Source organism: Strongylocentrotus purpuratus, unplaced genomic scaffold (genome assembly GCF_000002235.5).
Source record: "Strongylocentrotus purpuratus isolate Spur 01 unplaced genomic scaffold, Spur_5.0 spur5_scaffold_4, whole genome shotgun sequence".
Lineage (NCBI taxonomy): Eukaryota > Metazoa > Echinodermata > Echinoidea > Camarodonta > Strongylocentrotidae > Strongylocentrotus > Strongylocentrotus purpuratus.
The window spans coordinates 23,543,711-23,561,226 of record NW_022145610.1 but is presented as its reverse complement, the minus strand read 5'-3'; positions in this window follow the sequence as shown (position 1 = coordinate 23,561,226).

The following is a 17,516-nucleotide window of genomic DNA, read 5'->3' as shown; positions in this document are numbered from 1 at the left end:
GTAGAAATGATAAGAAAGTATTATCGAGTGTGTGAGATTGATGATTATGTTGTTTGACTTAGACAACATTTTAAGTAAGTTTTGAGAAGAGAATATACTTTATTACTGTCAGTATATTTGTCTTTTGCTCGATATTCATGTGTATATATATATTCTTAGCCAAGGACATGTGCCATTTACTATGCATTATGCCAAAGCACATTGTTATATATTCTAGTTCAAGTTAGATACAGTTTGAATAGCGAAATGAGTTGTTCAAGTCCAGATTATCTTTAACTTACAGTATTATGGTATGAGTGAGTGTGGACGCACCATGTGTACAATACTAGTGTGTTATTAGGATATGGCAGTGCGTTCAATGTGAACACAACTTCTTATCAGAGTTCTTAATCCCCTCTCTCACCAAGCTTGACCATCCACTGCAATGCATTACACGCACACAGTGTAGATAGAGTTTATGCTATACCCAAATGCTATGTTGAGAAGTGTTAGAGATAGAATGTGTTTGTTTTTGACCCATGCTGGAAATGGTATCTTAGGCGGGAATGAAAGTTTGGTAGAGTCAGCAAAATGAGAAGACAAAGGATTTGAGTTGGGGAATACACTTTGTTGAGAAACACATGGTCAAATTGTCTAATAGTTAGCTAGTGATGGATGGGTTGATGAAATATTGTAGTTGAAGACTTGCATAATCAATGTCTGGAATTCATTGTATTATATTGTTAGGAATGATAATTCAGGTTAAATGTTATTGGGAATTACTCTCTCTCTCCCTCTCCTTCTCTCTATCTCTCTCTGTACGGTTCACCCTTTCTCTTTCACTCTCACTTTGCTTTGTATATAACCATGAAATGAATATACATGTATTTAGTAAAACTATTGGTTGTTGTTTAGAATTAGAATATGAACTGTATGTGAAGATGAGATTATACAGTAAGAGGAATTCGTAATATTGGTTGTAAGTTTGTTAGAGCTATTAGTACAGACTGCAGACTAAGACTATTTGCCAGTTCTGTGAATATTGTAAGGAGTTTAGGATATAAGTTGTTGAAGATGTATCTTTTCAAGTTCAGTAATCTCGCTGGAAAAGATAGTATTAGATCAAAGTGATGCAGATGACTATTGGAAAATACATGAGCTATAGTTAAGGAAGAGTTATAAGTTTATTCAGTATTAATGTGAAGTCCTGAGACAAGAAGTAACTTGTGAATTTAGGGATTAGTGAAGGCTGAGAGTAGAATTACATTCTAAGGATCTATGTGCACAAGGGATCCTCAGTCTTGGAGCGTAAAGAGTAGAAAGCTTATTAGGCAATAGTATAGGGATGATTATGCCAACATTCTTGTATTAGGTCTATATATGTGATTTCTTGAAAGAGACGCTAAGTGAAGAGTTATATGATTAGAAGCTAAAGTAGATTGACTGATACCGCAATGTTATAGACATTTGATAAGGGTTAAGTTATTTATTAGTAGCCAAGTTATGATTATGAGATCGATGAAGAGTTGCGCTTTTAAATAAAGCATTAAAGTAAGGATAGTTTCTTTTAGAGATAGTAATGTAATGAAACTTTCCCAGATGATGTTCTTAGTGATATAGAAAGAGAACACGGAGAGCTAATGAATTCAATGTATGCGAACAGGTAGATTTATTTGTGTTTAATACTTGAAGAGTATTGTTAATGTTATGCCATTTGATCGTATATATGTTATTGTAAGAAAAGACTGTTATTGTAGAAGATTAAGTAATAAAGACTTTGTTTTTGCCACGCATCTCAGTCAACACCTTTCTTATTTTGTCTTCCTTTAATAGGTATGCCCCCTCCCTCGGGGTGTGGGCGCTACAAATTTGGCGACCTTGCCAGGACGGCCATCGTCGAAGAGACACGAGGACGATGTGCTGTCCTATGACACGAACAGTTGGATCAATCGAAAGAGAATAGCAGCGAGCAAACGATACAGGACCAGAAGACAGAGTGACGGAGAGAACCTGATTTGACAATGACGTTGGCTCAGCATCACAGAGAATGGGACGAGCTACAGAGAAGAGAAAAGGCTACCGTGCAATACGTAGCAGGGTGCTACAGCAAGGGGATAGGGCCCTGGTGCGAAGTCTGGCCCCTCCAGGTGGCCAAGGAAAGCTTCACCCTTACTGGGAGGAAATAGATGGCGGAGCAGTGAGTGGAGTCAAGGATGTCCAGGGGTCCTCCAAGCCGCCATCCTCAACAGCCCAGCCCCCAGCACCTTTCCAGTACCGGTATGACCCACCATTCTACCCTCATCAAATGCCTCTACAGATGCAGACGCCGATAGCCCACGAGCAACTAACCCTCTACCAACGTCAGATGACAGAAGACCAGCTTAAATTTTCCCAGCGAGCGAGTCAGTCATTGAGGAATGCTTCAAACAGATTCTTTTTTCTTTTTTTTTTACAGTAGATGCATCGATGTATAGAATCATGTGTGTTGATTAGTAAACCAGAAATACGAGTAACAAAAAGTAGTATAGGATGAAACAAGTTGTAAATCGTTTCATGAATTGTGGTGTATAAGCCTATAAGGAAACAAGCGATGACACTCGATTGTGATCAATTGATCTATGTGATAAAGTCTTCGGAATGAGTCTCGAGCTTTCCAAGAAACCTTCACCGTTTGTCAGACGCACCCGTAGAATGGGTTAATGTTTCGCAAAGTTTATTTGTATGGAAGAAAAAGCCACGTAATTCTGATACGATATTATGATATGTAATTCTGAGGTTTCAAGTACCTATTAGGTTTCGCTATAACAAGTTGCAACAAGTGTATATATGAACTCGATGTACTACATGTATTTCGCAGAAGAATTGGAGCACGATGATCTGTCAGCGTTGCAAGCACATAGACTTTCATGGACTTTGGTGATAAGTCTCACCTCCCTGATCTGTCCTAAGTTCATGACGGCATTGAACAAGAACTATATGAACGTTAGAAATGTTATACTATAATGATGAATTGATGTAAATGTTTGAAAGTTGAAATGTCCAGGAGACATTTATTTTTGGAGGGGAAGGTGTGGAGCCCCACAGAATACCCCCCCCCCCTATTTTTTTGTATATCTTTGACTATGTATGTATGACACAAGTATATTTCTAGCCCCCATATATATAGTCCCTCCTCTTAGTTAATTAGGTACCCCCTCCTGCGAGAGTGGCCTCACCCACAACTAACCTAAACACACCAGCTGGGATACCAGGAGTGGCTTCTCACTTTGTTTTTGCCATGCATCCTAGTCAACACTTTTCTTATTTTGTCTTCCTTTAATAGGTAAGAAAGAATCTTATATTATTCAATTGTGTTATATTCTTGTTGTTCATAATATGTGTATTTCTAAACTATTAGCTTCACTATTCACATATCTTGTATTACTGTGTAAAAAGAGATATTAATGATCTTTGCCAATGAGATGTTGGATTATATGACATGTGGACTATGGGTGGAAATATAAGAAATGCCATGTGGGAAGAAATGCCATGTGGGAAGAGATAATGTCATTAATGTACATAGTAATTACTTGTAGAAATGATAAGAAAGTATTATCGAGTGTGTGAGATTGATGATTATGTTGTTTGACTTAGACAACATTTTAAGTAAGTTTTGAGAAGAGAATATACTTTATTACTGTCAGTATATTTGTCTTTTGCTCGATATTCATGTGTATATATATATTCTTAGCCAAGGACATGTGCCATTTACTATGCATTATGCCAAAGCACATTGTTATATATTCTAGTTCAAGTTAGATACAGTTTGAATAGCGAAATGAGTTGTTCAAGTCCAGATTATCTTTAACTTACAGTATTATGGTATGAGTGAGTGTGGACGCACCATGTGTACAATACTAGTGTGTTATTAGGATATGGCAGTGCGTTCAATGTGAACACAACTTCTTATCAGAGTTCTTAATCCCCTCTCTCACCAAGCTTGACCATCCACTGCAATGCATTACACGCACACAGTGTAGATAGAGTTTATGCTATACCCAAATGCTATGTTGAGAAGTGTTAGAGATAGAATGTGTTTGTTTTTGACCCATGCTGGAAATGGTATCTTAGGCGGGAATGAAAGTTTGGTAGAGTCAGCAAAATGAGAAGACAAAGGATTTGAGTTGGGGAATACACTTTGTTGAGAAACACATGGTCAAATTGTCTAATAGTTAGCTAGTGATGGATGGGTTGATGAAATATTGTAGTTGAAGACTTGCATAATCAATGTCTGGAATTCATTGTATTATATTGTTAGGAATGATAATTCAGGTTAAATGTTATTGGGAATTACTCTCTCTCTCCCTCTCCTTCTCTCTATCTCTCTCTGTACGGTTCACCCTTTCTCTTTCACTCTCACTTTGCTTTGTATATAACCATGAAATGAATATACATGTATTTAGTAAAACTATTGGTTGTTGTTTAGAATTAGAATATGAACTGTATGTGAAGATGAGATTATACAGTAAGAGGAATTCGTAATATTGGTTGTAAGTTTGTTAGAGCTATTAGTACAGACTGCAGACTAAGACTATTTGCCAGTTCTGTGAATATTGTAAGGAGTTTAGGATATAAGTTGTTGAAGATGTATCTTTTCAAGTTCAGTAATCTCGCTGGAAAAGATAGTATTAGATCAAAGTGATGCAGATGACTATTGGAAAATACATGAGCTATAGTTAAGGAAGAGTTATAAGTTTATTCAGTATTAATGTGAAGTCCTGAGACAAGAAGTAACTTGTGAATTTAGGGATTAGTGAAGGCTGAGAGTAGAATTACATTCTAAGGATCTATGTGCACAAGGGATCCTCAGTCTTGGAGCGTAAAGAGTAGAAAGCTTATTAGGCAATAGTATAGGGATGATTATGCCAACATTCTTGTATTAGGTCTATATATGTGATTTCTTGAAAGAGACGCTAAGTGAAGAGTTATATGATTAGAAGCTAAAGTAGATTGACTGATACCGCAATGTTATAGACATTTGATAAGGGTTAAGTTATTTATTAGTAGCCAAGTTATGATTATGAGATCGATGAAGAGTTGCGCTTTTAAATAAAGCATTAAAGTAAGGATAGTTTCTTTTAGAGATAGTAATGTAATGAAACTTTCCCAGATGATGTTCTTAGTGATATAGAAAGAGAACACGGAGAGCTAATGAATTCAATGTATGCGAACAGGTAGATTTATTTGTGTTTAATACTTGAAGAGTATTGTTAATGTTATGCCATTTGATCGTATATATGTTATTGTAAGAAAAGACTGTTATTGTAGAAGATTAAGTAATAAAGACTTTGTTTTTGCCACGCATCTCAGTCAACACCTTTCTTATTTTGTCTTCCTTTAATAGGTATGCCCCCTCCCTCGGGTGTGGGCGCTACACTATGGTCACAACTCAGAGCGGCGACCGACCGATTTTTAGCCTGCTCGGTCGCCGCAGAAATTTAGGCATCGCCCAGCCATTTTATATAAAATCTAAGAATGTATACTATTATCTAGATCTATTTCTAAATTATTTTTAAAATCATTCAATAAATTGGGGTAAAACAAAAATATTCTAACTTTATGAGCGACAGTGTATAAGAGTAGTATGCCATCTACGGTGATAAGATATCCAATACACAAGACTATTATAAAGAAAACATGTTTATAGGTGAGCTTTAATCACAAAATATTTGAGAAAGTTTTATTCGTTATCTAAAATCTAAAATGTGATATTAATGAAATATAACTATGATTTATATTTCCTATTAAAAAGTAGAGGCGTTCTATACTTCTAAACCTGAACAATTAACAAAAAATGCATTCCCAAAACAACAGATAATCATTATTATACAGTCGTGTCCTCCAGCTTTAATCATTATCAGGGTACTCTTTTATTTAACATTCTCTGATAATCTCAGATCTATAATTCATCTTTTCTTGTGATTATGTTAGTAATTAAGTAATCAGGTTTACATCGGTGATGTACATTTTCTGACCTGGATTTTCGCTTGTCTATAATCATCTCTTAATGCATGATAGATTTTCTTTTTAATTATTTACATCACACGAAAAAAGGCGCCAAGTTTTAATCGGTTTTCGAAAGTTGGATGAGGGGGTGCAACAAGGTAAAATTCTTCCTGTATTTCTTTTTGTTTTACTCCTAATTTGAAATTTGAACATTTTGTTAACTATTTTATCACTATTGTTTCAACTTGGAGGGACGGGGTGATTGTCTTTTCTTGAAAGTGAAGGAAAATATTGACATTATGAGCACCAGGGGGTGTTTAAAAAAGACTAAAATCGACTTAAGTAGGACTTGAACTATGGCATGCTGTTCATGTCACTGCTTGCTCTCACCATTGGTCTCTCAAGGGACGTCACAAATCTCCAGAATCTACATTTCTTGATAATTTATTGTGGGAAAAGAAGGTACTTACATTGTATACTTAAGTTGTATTGAAGACTTGGACTTATACTACAGTAGGCGACTTTTGCCCTTAAAAAGCCTTTAACCAGATGTAAAGTTAGAGGAAAGAATTTTGAGAAATTATGATCTTTAGATAATATCTATTTCTTCAATAATAAACAATAAAATAAAAATGCGAATTCTGTAGATTTGTGACCACAATTTGTAAGTCCCTTGGGAGACCAATGCCAGGATGGTGAGAGCAACCAGTGGCATAAACGGCTATCATAGTTCAAGTCCAACTTAAGTCAATCTTAGTCTTTGTGAAACACTCCCCTTGGTTTATTACTTCATTATTCATTCATCACTTCCTTTCTCCCTGTTTTGTAGACTTTTCTTCAGTTTGCTTGTCATCAGACTTTTGCCTGCTTCGCTTCCTCATCCTTTCCCTTTGAATAAATAATCTGTCGACGGATCACTGAAAGATTCCTCACAAGCTCTCATTCCCTCAAAAAGAACAAAACAACAAGAAACACCAACAACAAAATGAATAGCAATAGTTAGAAGAGAAAGGGAAAATAATATTCACAATTTTAATGTATTTACAACGACAGCTAGCCCACGGAACCGCCAAAATACATATGGGATTAGAATAGCCCTACCTCATCAGAATTAATAGTATAAAAATTGTCAACATGAATCAAGAAACAAATTCTGCCTAAACTCTTACCCCTCCAAAAAATATTTAAATAATGTCCTCCATTACCTTCCACACCCCCCCCCCCCCCCTCAAAAAAAAAAAATAATAATAATAAATAAATAAATAAAATAAGAACAAATAAGTCTTCGAAATTGTCGGATACTTAACAAGATTGGAAGGGATGCCTCGCCTTCTTCAAGTCAAAAAAGATTATGATTGATCGTCATAATCGGGTCTCAATAATTAAAAGCTCGCCCCCTCTTAACATCGTCAGGTTTACGTGTTAACATTTTGCCCTTTGCTGCATTGCAATTACGAGGCAAATTAATAGGCGCTGAAGGGGGAATGGGAGGGAAAAAAATATTCATTTGTGTTCAAAGTTCTATAAAATGGCGGGAAACTTTTTTATATAAAAGTTAGATTCAGTAATGATGGGGGAAAAGGAAAATCAGAATATCAGAATTATTTATTTAAGAGTATTATTTTCTTAAAGGAGTAGCAGTACATGTTATTTACATGTATCTATGATCCAAACTTTTTGGAAGCACATCGAGGCATGGCTAAACTGCGTGTGCAATATATAATAATAATAATAGTTCAGTTCTTGTATATACATTTTAGCTCATAATACGTTATGAAATAACATATGCGCTTCAAAAGAGCTTTGAACTGAATATTATCTATCTAACTACCCATCCTGTAAATACCTACCTATTCATTGATATATCTGTCTGTATATCTATCTGTTCATCTATCTATATATCAGTCTATACCTATAAATACTTACCTATCTATCTATATATCTATTTTATATATATCTATCAATTCATCCTTCTATCTGTCTGTCTGTCTATCTATCGTATTGTCAATTTTTATTATCATCATATACGATTTTACTTTTTTAAATAGAAAAAATCATTAGAATCATCACCATCACCAACGCCGCCAATCACGATTGACATCATTCTAAAAGGACTTAAATATTTTTAATGCCTTTTTTATAGAATACTAAATGTAACATGACCTACTTTCATGTGTTTAGCCGCTGAAGTCCGTATTCTACTAAAAGGCCATTTTCGTAACGTCATCAAATTTAATGCACAAATCTTTGTTTAATAAGTGCCTCGTTACAGATTATTTCGTTCACCTGTTTTCAAATTATTGTACTTCAATAGTCAGAATACGAATTGCATTCATTCCGTGTTGTTAGGTAGGACAAAAAAAAAGAAGTTTTGTAACCACTTATGAGTTCATACCAAGTTTGATCCCCCTATCACCACCCCCTCATCCCGGCCCTTCCACCCCTCCCCACCCCCAACACACACATCTTCCATAACCATGGGCCTACTATACATGTAGGTCCATGCCATAACCCATCCATCTGTTTCCAGCACCCAACGTCAAAACAACTCAAAATCCGATGATTGCATCTCCTTTTGGATTTTGTAATAAAAATAAATTCCGTATTACGTCATTCATCACGTTTCCCATCCCCTATCATGACAACCAGCAAATGAGTTTCCCGCCCAAATGACACCGTTCGAGAGAGATACAAAAATCAGACATATAGCAAAACAAATTGTGATTAATGGTCGCCTGCTGACAGGCCATCATCGCTGGCTCGCCACTGTTCCCGTCGGTTATCCGATATTTGCTTTGGCGAAATTTTACTCGGGACTTTATTCCGTCAAGGATTAGGGGGTCAGGGATCGGTTTACAATTATATTCTCATCTTTAATATCATTATCATCATCTTCTTCTTCTTCTTCTTCTTCCTATTCTTCTTCTTCTTCTTCTTCTTTTTCTTCTTCTTCTTCTTCTTCTTCTTCTTCTTCTTCTTCTTCTTCTTCTTCTTCTTCTTTTTTCTTCTTCTTTTTTTTTTTCTTCTTCTTCTTCTTCTTCTTCCTATTCTTCTTCTTCTTCTTCTTTTTTCTTCTTCTTCTTCTTCTTCTTCTTCTTCTTCTTCTTCTTCTTCTTCTTCTTCTTCTTCTTCTTCTTCTTCTTCCTCTGGCTAGGACAGTCAACCGGCTCTCTACTGTATAATGTATCGATAAAAACAAGACATACAACTGGAAATTATGTTTTAGGTTAAGTTTAAGGTTAACTTTCTTTTTAGGAATGTATATTATATTTAGTCTTGTTTTACTTAGATGACGTCATAAGTGGTCTATAATACTGCTTTATGAGAAGGTTAGGGTTACACTCTGGTTGCAGGGGCGGATCTAGGGGGTCGGGGTCGGCGGTTTAACCCCCCCCCCCCCCTTGGGCGGCCAAGTGAGAAAAAAAGGAAAAAGGGAGAGGGAAAAAAAAGTAAAACAGTAAAACAGCGCGATGTTTGGAAAATCCTGGATCCGCCACTGGGTCATACCCCCCTCTTGGAAAAAAGCTAGATCCGCCCCTAGGTTGTACATGAGTGGGCATTCACTTTCCAGAGGAGTCGTACTGCGGATCACTTTGTTTGGAGTCTTATCCACTCTTTTAAAAAAATAGTGGAATCCACCATTCCACCATTTTGGAGTAGATTCAACTGGGATTTGAAGTGGATTTATCTCCAAAGGAAGTCATCCTAAATCCTTGATTCCTTAAAAACTAGCGTATTTTTAATCCCGTGCATTGAGGTTAGATTAGGTATAGTAGGGATAAAAACAGGTGCTTAGAAATATTTAGGTATGTTGAGCCAAACCACAAACTCTGGGCTAATGTTCCAAATCAGTATTAAGGGGGATTACAGAAAATCAAAAAGAGCCTAAAAAGGACATGTTCAGAAGAAGATAAACAACTCTTCATACATTACCATTCATCTATAGAAAAAGAAGCCTCATTTGAAGGGGAAATCTGATAGCTTTCTAAAGGAAAGCAATTACAGCATATTATGTAGGATTTGCACGAGGTGAAATCGGATTATATCATGACATGTACATGTGTTGTACTCTCATACCCCAGAAGGGGGTCGAATGAGTCAATAAATTCTATTCTATTCTATTCTATTCTATTCTATCATTGGCGGAAAACCCCTAATAACGGGTTAATAATCGGTCAGTGGGGCTTACTCCCTGACATGACTACTCGGTAAATTATGTTTATTATTCTTGCGAAAGCGTTTCTCAAAATTAGGTGGTTCGGAAACTAAATTTTATTTTAAAACTTTTTTTTCACACTGCCAAATCCAAGTCTGCTTTTAATTATTCTCAGTATTTTTTTTTAGGTAGCGTTTAATCACCATTTTGACCAAAAATAAATATTTTTTTAAAAAAAGGGGTTAAGTTCTAAATGGCAAAGGGCGAATTCGTGTAATATTTCCAGGAAGCGGCGTCTCCTAGTCTAGGAAGAAATCAAATTGAAGTGGATTTTTATTATAGATTGTCGACATGCATCAAAGGAAGAAATATTAAAATAATCGGAAAAATTAAACCAATTCTGGAATAGAAAGGAAAATTTAAACTTCCAAAATCTTCACTGCGGACAGAAAGCAAGGTAAAAATGATTTTCTTCAACACCCTCTCGCAGTCGATGACTTTGTTCATTCACATTTAATTTCATCTCCGTGCCATCTCCTCAAATGGCACCAAGCCTCACCATGCCCTACTATATCACATTCATAGGTGTACGAGGGGGGGGGGGGTGAGGGCTGCACCCTCACAATTTTTAAATTACCAATCCTTGGTCAATCCTCACCATGTATTTAGGTAGTAGTAATGTGTCATTTATGTATATAGGCATTTCATCGCGACAACAACATCGCATGGTCACTATGATAAGATTTTAACATTTTTGTCTTGCTAGTTTTCACTTGCAAAACGTAGAAACTGGAAAGTTAATATTCTGGAAAAAGATGCAGCACCCCCCCCCCCCCCCTTGCCGATATTGTGCTCATACGCCTTTAAAACTGGTAATGGTGAGTTTAAAGATGAGTTTGGGTTTTGGTAAAGAGGAAAAATAATTTTTGAGCTTCTCAAGACTTTATTTTTTTATTTTTTGTATATCAGGTTAGAGAAGCATATCAGAGTAGAAATGTCTCTTGAAAAGGATCTGATGTTCTTCAAATGCCCTCAATAACGTTTGTCCGGCCTGCGGCCTAGCAACAACAGTTATTTGTAACAGGTGAATGAAATACTTGATCGAGGAATTTCAGAAAGAAAATGTTCGATTGCTTCCGTCCAGACAGCATCCCTCACAATCACCTGACCACCAATCAACTCTATCTTCGATGCGAAATTATCTTAGGCCCTTCTCAAACCCATGGGCCCGAATTCACAAAGGAGGTTTGCGACGCGCGATTCAAACCAAGGTTTGAACCGCGTCAAAACGCGTCATACGACGCACATAAACCTAGGTTTGTCGACAAACCTCCTTTGTGAATTCGGGCCATGATGTTTGAAGTTGATTCTTGTCACACGTGCTTAGAATCACGTGTGACTTAGGACACGTGCTTAGAATCACGTGTGAATTAGGACATGTGCTTTTCAGATCAAAGAAAAGAAAATTCATGAAGCTTGGAAAAAAATCCTTAAGACCACATAAACACAACCGTCATCAATCATCATTATCTGCTGGAATTTGTTTAACATAAAAGCCAAGGAATGCCAGCGTCCAGCCAAAACGATTTCTATAGGCTTAAGCGTTTGATCTCAACGTATGATTGTCCGATTTGAGACCCGACAGGTTTACACACAAGAGATTTAATCCTCTTTTTTGTCCGAGGGGGGAAGTTGACTGGGGTGGTTATCCTGGGGGTCGATGTCCAGTGGGTAGGTGTCCGGAACGCCTTTTTTATATCATTTACGTGTATGTAGAAAAGGGACACGAAAGAAAAATGAACGTAGGGCTGCAAGCGCTCAAAATACACGAAGGCGATGGGCGATTTGCCCCCATGAGCTCCATAATCGCCCCCGTCAGGTTGCCCACGGGGGCGATTGCAAAATAAAAAATCGCCCCCGTGGAATTATAAAAAAAAAGATTATCTTTTCTTATATAACTTGAACACAATATTGAGTATCAATTTTCAAACCTTAAACCAATGAAATGGAACTTAGATGGCGCTTTCCCTCCTATCTCTATGAGTATTACCGATACAAACAACGGAAGCTCGCAGTGCACAGCTAATGCGGCCGTCGACTGCGCCGGTAGTACTGGTGTGCACGCTGACGCCCAATATCTGCTGGAGCTGGAGACGATCGCGCAAGGACTGAAACATGGAGAAGTTTTTCGTTGTGAAAAGTGTGAATCCTCTGAAATCTGGTTGTTCTAAAAGACCAGCAAATAATGTAACTCGACCAATAAATCAATATTGAGAAGAAGATCAGCAAAGATGTTGCAGGGGCGGATCTAGGCGGTTTAGGGGGTTTAATCCCCCGATCCCCCTTGGGCTGCCAAGTGAAAATGTGATGTGCATATAAAAATGCTATCATGTGTCCAGACCTACACAGTAGTAGTAGATTTCAGTAGATGCCAGGAAAACATCACTAACGGGGGTTCAAAATAGCACCAAAAAAACGCCTCGCCGCTTCGCGGCTCGTGGACGATGCTCCGCATGTAAAGCAGGGCTCCCACATAGCCGAGTTGTATTAGCGAGTTATGGTGAGTTGCCTCAAAGAGGCACTCGCAATAACTCGCGAACAATTCGGTATGGCTTAGCGTAACTCTTTACAACATTCCACGACTCTCCTCGAAGTCGTGAGCAGTTCCAAAATGTTGAACATCTTCACAAATTTTCCCCGATTCGTTGTAATTCGAGGTGAACTCGCATTACTCGTAACAAGCTCGCGCTGCACTCTTCATAACTCGTAGCAACTCGCCACCTTATGAAGAGTGCAGCGCGAGCTTGTTACGAGTAATGCGAGTATATTACGAGTGTAAGCGAGTTCACCTCGAGTAACAACGAATTCACCTCGAGTAAAAACGAATTCACCTCGAGTAACAACGAATCAGTGAAAATTTTGAACATGTTCAAAATTTTCGCTGACTCGTTGTAGCTCGAGGTTAATTTGCTTAACACTCGTAATATACTCGCATTACTCGTAACAAGCTCGCCACCTTATGAAGAGTGCAGCGCGGGCTTGTTCGAGTAATGCGTGTATATTACGAGTGTAGACGAGTTCACCTCGAATAACAACGAATTGGGAAATATTGGTGAACATGTTCAAAATTTTGGAACTGCTCACGACTTCGAGGAGAGTCGTGGAATGTTGTAAAGAGTTACGCTAAGCCATACCGAATTGTTCGCGAGTTATCGCGAGTGCCTCTTTGAGGCAACTCACAACAACTCGCCATAACTCGCTAATACAACTCGGCTAAGTGGGAGCCCTGCTTTAGTAGATGCCAGGAAAACATCACTTACGAGGGTTCAAAATAATAATAATAAATAATAATAATAATAATAATAGCCTAATAGTCCACTCCAAATTTTATTAAACCGAAACGGAAATTCTTTTTGCCCAATTGATCGTGAGCCCGGCAGCCACTGAGCAGCGCCAGATCGACGTTGCTCTATCCCCTTATTGTTGAACGCCAAACAAAGTAGCAACAACTCCCATCTTTTAACGTCTTTTGGTATGACGCGACCAGGATTCGAACCCACGACCTCTCGTTTGTGAGGCGGACGCTCTAATGACTGAGCCAACACTCCGGTAGCAACAGCAGTAATCGCCTCGCCGCTATGGGGCTAATGGACGATGCTCCACATCTTATTTGGTTTACCCCCCCCCCCCCCACCGTTAGCAAAAAGCTAGATCCGCCCCTGTGTTTTGGAAGGATATGGTAAAAACTAAAAGTAAAGAAAGAATGTAAATAAGGTTGCTCCGAATAATGAGAAGGACATTATGTGCAGAACGGGAAGAAATGGAGAGAATGTCATCACGGGCAGGCGCGGATCCAGGATTTCTTAGGGGGAGGGTGCAAATTTGAAATTAAATTTTGGGAATTTGGAATTAAAGTATTAGAGAAAGAAGACGATTCGTTGTACCGTTCTCGAAAATAATCCTCGTCTGAATTCAGTTTTCCCCCTGCCTTTTACGTTTCATTAAATCATTAGAGAAAGAAGGCGATTCGTTGCCCGTTCTCGACTCATAAACTTCGTCTGAATTCAGTTTTCCCCTCGAGCGCGATATGCGAAAGCTTTGACGTTCCATTGAATTATTAGAGAAATAAGACGTTTCGTTGTACCGTTCTCGAAAATAATACTCGTCTGAATTTATTTTACCCCCCCCCCCCCCCCCCGTCCGCGCGAAGCGCGGAAGCTTTGACGTTTCATTAAATCATTAGAGAAAGAAGACGATTCGTTGTACCGTTCTCGACTCTTAATCCTTGTCTGAAGCCAGCCAAACCCCCCTTTTGCACGAAGCGCGGAAGCTTTGACGTTTTATTAAAGTATTAGAGAAAGAAGACTATTCGTTGTACCATTCTCGACTCTTAATTCTTGTCTGAATTCGGTTCCACCCCCCCCCCCTCCCGCGCGAAGCGTGAAAGCTTTGACGTTTCATTAAAATTATTAAAGAAAGAAGACGATTCGCTGTACCGTTCTCGACTCGGCTCAAGGGCTTTAGGCACTAAATTACAGTCAGCTGAGTATCAAAGGGCCCGCCTTAGGGCCCTCGGTTGGATCCAGGGCCAGAGCCCCGGAAGCCCAGGGATTTTAGGCGTTTAATTACGGTTAATACCTTATTTTGTTGTGACACTGGCAGTTAACTATTTTTTCTTACTTGCTCTCTTTCTTTCCATTTCTCTTTATATACTATTTCAAAAAAAGTGGAGGAGTGGGGGGAGGGACCTCAAGGCTCCCGATCCCCGCCGTTCCGCGGGCCCTTACGTGTAGGCCCCTAAGCATCTCAAGAAGCATATTTCTTGCCTGGCTGTAAATTTAGGAATTTGTCATTTTACAACAAACGCATAAAAAAGTATAATTTACTAAAAAATCTCGGAAAATTATGTCATTTCAGAATTATGTGTAAACCACCGTTATGAAATTAGAAATAAACCTCGTTTGAATTTTATTTCCCCCGAGCCCCCTCCTCAATCAGTACGCCAGTGCCCCCCCCCTGATTTACACTTTGTTGGCAACTGATCTCCCCTACGTTTTTTCTTTCTCTTTTTTTCCTTTCCCTTTCTCTCCTCTTTCCCTTTCCTTTCCCTTCCTTCTCTCTCTTTTAGGTTTTCTATCTCCCCTTCTTTTCACCTTTTTTTTTCTTCTTCCTTCTCTTTTGGTCCCTTTTAGCTCTCCTTTTTTCATTTTCCTTCCTTTTCTCTTTTTTTTTTAGCGGGGGCGGGGGGAGGCAAAGGCCTTTTGCCCCACCCCCATCCCGATCCGCAACTTGTTGGCGGGAAAATTGCAACTGATATCCCCCTTCTTTTATTTACTTCTTTCTCAATTTTCCTTCCCTTTATTTCCTCTTTAGTGACTGGTCCCTCAGAAACTAGTGCTAAGCCAGTCACAGAGAATTCATGATTTCAACTGATGCCTGTCAGTGCATTGTAAATTTGATTTTTCTTCAAATTTCATTTAAAAATCTTTTCATATTGATAAATATGGTGCATTGGCGTTGAACAGCGATGGTGTATTATGTGGATTTATCATATTCATATTCTGAATATTTTCAGCGAATTGAATAATATTGAAAAGGATGCAATTCATAGTTATACTCGATAATTCTCACTTAACATATTCTCTCTCTCTCTCTCTTCCTGTCTTCCATAAAGAAAATATGAAAATAATATTTTGCCTTGATTAAGAAAAATTGAAATTTTATCAGTATTAAACAGGGAGAAGGAAAGGGAAGGAAATTAATCAAAACAAACATTGAAGAATCCAAGTCAGTGTTCTTTAGTGATTCATAAGAATGGGTATACATTAAAAGGTGAAATAATAAATTGAAGAGCGATGATAAATCAATTCTTTGACGTTGATTGATTGAATAAAAAATAATGAAACAATATGGTCTGAAGGTCATATATCTTCGAATATTAGAAAGTTTCATCCACCATCGTGTTGTTGAACACTATTTGCAATTTAATTTTAATGCGGTGACTTGTCAGTTACGAGCTATTCTATAATACTATCAACAGATATCTGGATAGAGACACCTCGTCACATCAAGCTACGAGAAAGTATATCATCATCTCACAGAATTCTACTCGAACACCGCATCGAAATTCTTTTCACCCTTTTTTTTCTTCTTCCTGTTTTTTGGGTCCCTTTTAGCTCTCCTTTTTTCCTTTTCCATCCTTCTCTCTCTTTTTTTTTAGCGGGGGCGGGGGGAGACAACAGCCTGGGAGGCAAGGCCCTTTCGCACCCCCCCCCCCCGATCTCCTTCTTCCCCCTTTTCTTTTCTTCTTCTTCTTCTTTCTTTCCCTTTCTCTCCTCTTTCTCTTTCCCTTCTTTTCCTTCTCTCTCTCTCTCTCTCTCTCTCTCTCTCTCTCTCTCTTTTGCGGAAGGGGGGGGGGGGGCAAGGCCCGCTCACCCCCGCTGGATCCGCGCCTGCATCTACATTATATCTACTAACGTTAGACCCAAATAATGGATCTAGAAGATTGATTGACCTGGTCTCAGTGACGGGTAAACTTTTTTTTTCTCAATTACTTGGTCTATAACCATGAAAACCGTCTAATTTTACTTTAGATTTTCAAAAAGTAACAGTTACGACCTAAATTAGGCCTAAGGCCAAGGGCTGTACTCTACATTTTAATAACAAACTTAACGTTAACGTTAGACTTAACTTAAACTGTTGTTTCTCTGTGATACAAGTGGGATGGGAACACTTTTTTTCAACAGCAAAAAAAAAAAATCTTTCCCCTTTTTTTCCCCCTTTTTTTTCTCCCTCCCCCCCCCCCCCTGGATCCGCCACTGATCACGGGGATAAAAATATACAGCTATGTAACAAGTAAATTTCTAAGAGGGAAAATGCCGACTTAAATAAATGATAATGATAAAATACCAAGGAATTTAGGAGTTTCATGGGTACCAATTCAATGGAAATTTGTATTAAAATAAGAGCCCCCGTCAGCACTAAAAGAGACCCCGTGAGATGGCTCACGGGGCTCTTTTTGGGGGGAAGAGCCCCCGTGGACAAAAAATTAATTTGAGCCCTGGTAGGGCAACTCTCCCTTTTGGACACTGAAATGTTTTGCTTTAACTTTTGAGCCCCCCCCCCCCCTCCCCCCTCCCCCCCCCCCCCATATCTTGTAACTGCTTCACGCACTAAAATAGTTGGGGGGGGGGGCTTAAAATTTTCAAATAAATGAAAAAACATATGAAAGTACACGAAAATATTTTGAAAGATCCTATATAATAATGACCAAAGAGAAAGAGAGAGAAGAAGAAGACCATAGGATAAAGGGGGTGGGGTGGATTAAGGGTCGTATTTAGGGTTACCTCCCACTCCATTTCCTTTCATTCTTCCTCCCTCCCTCTCCTCTCTCTCT